The sequence below is a fragment of the Engraulis encrasicolus genome, chromosome 18 (assembly GCF_034702125.1).
Source record: "Engraulis encrasicolus isolate BLACKSEA-1 chromosome 18, IST_EnEncr_1.0, whole genome shotgun sequence".
In the NCBI taxonomy this organism is placed as follows: Eukaryota; Metazoa; Chordata; class Actinopteri; order Clupeiformes; family Engraulidae; genus Engraulis; species Engraulis encrasicolus.
Window position 1 is genome coordinate 48,581,798 of NC_085874.1, and position 2,500 is coordinate 48,584,297.

The 2,500-nt window shown below is 40.8% G+C and overlaps 1 protein-coding gene and 2 long non-coding RNA genes across 3 annotated transcripts in view; 1 reads left to right on the forward strand and 2 right to left on the reverse strand.

The window, feature by feature from the left end:
* Positions 1-219, forward strand: part of LOC134469491 (uncharacterized) — a 1,070-nt gene extending 851 nt beyond the window's left edge. Inside the window, exon 2 of the long non-coding RNA XR_010038995.1 lies at positions 86-219. This is a non-coding gene — a long non-coding RNA (uncharacterized LOC134469491). The remainder of the gene's footprint in view (positions 1-85) is intronic.
* The window catches only part of ptprk (protein tyrosine phosphatase receptor type K), a 351,066-nt gene that overhangs the window by 264,543 nt on the left and 84,023 nt on the right, over positions 1-2,500 (reverse strand). The gene's annotated exons all lie outside the window — the stretch shown is intronic.
* The window catches only part of LOC134469489 (uncharacterized), a 1,515-nt gene continuing 138 nt past the window's right edge, over positions 1,124-2,500 (reverse strand). Inside the window, exons 1-3 of the long non-coding RNA XR_010038993.1 lie at positions 2,412-2,500; positions 1,689-1,786; positions 1,124-1,514 (exon numbers count right to left, since the gene is read on the reverse strand). The exon at positions 2,412-2,500 is cut by the window's right edge and continues 138 nt beyond it. This is a non-coding gene — a long non-coding RNA (uncharacterized LOC134469489). The remainder of the gene's footprint in view (positions 1,515-1,688; positions 1,787-2,411) is intronic.

A 2,500-nucleotide genomic window follows, 5' to 3' on the forward strand; every position in this document is an offset into this window, starting at 1 on the left:
CTGCAGGAACAGTTAACAATTCACTGTGAGTAACGAAGTTGCTTTGGATAAGTGTCAACTAAGTGTTATCTTTCTGTTTCTCCAGATGAGAAGAGCGATGATCTGATGTCATGACACATTGGATGTATGGAAGAGCCAGAGGTCCAGCACACCAAGTCAAGTTTAGCCGATTTCAACCTCTTAATCACACCAACTCAATGTAGTAATCAGTTCATTCAATGGCTCAAATACTTTATTTTTAGACACAAAGTACAAATACATTTCAAGGGTTTGTAGGTGATGGGAGGGGATATCTATTGTGGGGTGGACATGTACAATAGACATGCAAGTACTTATTTATATTAATAAATGGTTATCTGAACTAGGCCTGTAATAGTAAACCCATTGATGCTGGATGCTGTGTACTCGTTGTATTGACCTAGGTGCCTGGAGCGACACAGCATTTAGGCATGACATATTAGATTTTTTTAGATTAAAAATGTGGGCATGTTAGAGCTGAATTAACATCTTCTAATGCAAGAGGATGGTCTTAGCTTTTAAAACTCATATCATGTCTGTATGTGCTTCAGAGACTTATTTAGTTATTTGGGGGTTTTTTTATAGCATGAGGACACCTTTCTTAAAAAGGGCATAGGCAATTAGCTGGCATTTTGGTGCCGGCTGAAATGGGTTAATATTATTTACATACAGCACTATCCCCATACCAGTATACCCATGTCACCTGAGATATACATTTAGTGGAGACAATATAATTAGTTAGACTAGACTGAAGATTGACAGGCGGTCATGGGTAAGTGGTTAGAGTGTCAGCCTTGTATCCCAAAGGTTGCCGGTTGGACTCCCGACCCACCAGGTTGGTGGGGGGAGTCAAGTAATCAGTGCTCTCCCCCATCCTCCTCCATGACTGAGATACCCTGAGCATGGTACCGCCACACTGCTCCCTTGGGGCGCCGTTGGGGGCTGCCCCCTTGCACGGGTGAAGCATAAATGCAATTTCGTGCAGTGAACACTTGTGTGCTGTGTCACAATGTCAATGGGAGTTGGAGTTTCCCAGTTGGGCTTTCACAGAAAATGTTCTACGTTGTTGTATTAGTACAATAAAATAAGCAAGACATGTCTGGATGGACTTCATCATTTCAGTTATTTATTATCACAACTACTCACCATCAATGACAACCAGGGCTCACCAGCCAACCAGCCAAATGCTGGGAAAATTAAGTTTTGCTGGTAGAAAAGAAAACATACTTGGCACTTTGACCCATTATTTAATGTACCGGTATGTTTGGAGATTAACATACTAGCCATTTTGGCTACTAGTGAATAAAAAAAGTTAATTTAGAGCCCTTCTGAAAACTCCAACAACTGGTACAGGTGATCAGTGCATCAGGGGAGGAATGTAAGGGTAGGCCCGATGGATGAGGGGAACAGCATCACTGATGGTGAGGTCCTGGTGCTGCTGCAAAGCCAAAGCGAAAGAAGCCTCTCTGGACACCTCTTCATGTTGGCTCCCCCATCTAATTAGAAAAAAAGAAGAGACAAACATGCTATTTAAATGAATCTAGCCATGCATTGTAATGTACTGGTACAGTACTGAATAATTAACTCCCTTGGCAATATTGTCTGAATTAAAATGTGATGTAAAATGTCAGAAAATAACACTCATCCCAACTTACTAGTCATGTATTTACCTGTGCTGCTGGGATGCAATTCTTGGACGTCATCCTGGCCACCATGACTCATGGTTTTAGTTTGGGTGCTGACCACCTGACTGATGAACCTGCAATTACTAAACAATAAAAACAATAAAAGATAAATAACAGGTTTGCTGTGCTTTTCTTTCTCTTGTGAAGGTCATCTTCTCAAATGATTTATTTAATCAAATCAAAATTATTTAATCAAAGTATGTAACTGACATTCTGTCCTATGTGTTTCTACATGTGCAATGTAATGCAACACCGATTTGAAACATTGAAGTACCGGTATGTCACGTCAGCTTTTATTGTCACTTTATTTATGGTCATACAAGGGAAACGACGTTTTCTCTCTACCATGCCAGGACATAGACAGGACTGACACAGACAGACAGAAAGTGCAAGACAGGACAGGTAGCAGTGATGGACTGGTAACATAAGTGGTCAATAATAATACAGTACAAATGAACATATTGGACATGTAAACAGAAGATAAGATATAGAATTATATTTCACAATAGCCTACATTGTGCAGACGTGGCTGAAACAACAATGCAATCCACTTGGATGAAACGAAGCGAGAGAATTCAAGTTATAACCTACAAGATACATCTGAGATGAAAAGATATGCTATTCAAAACACCAATTTGCGAAATGCCTGACACAAAATGTACCGTGCGTCTTGTAGCCTAGTACGTGAGGTTAGCAGCATTATCTTACCTGTGCCATGCCACGAAGAAGAGGATGCAGCCGCGGTGCCCAGCCACCAATGAAGAAACGGTGCATGAATGTGCTTATTTTGCCAATGC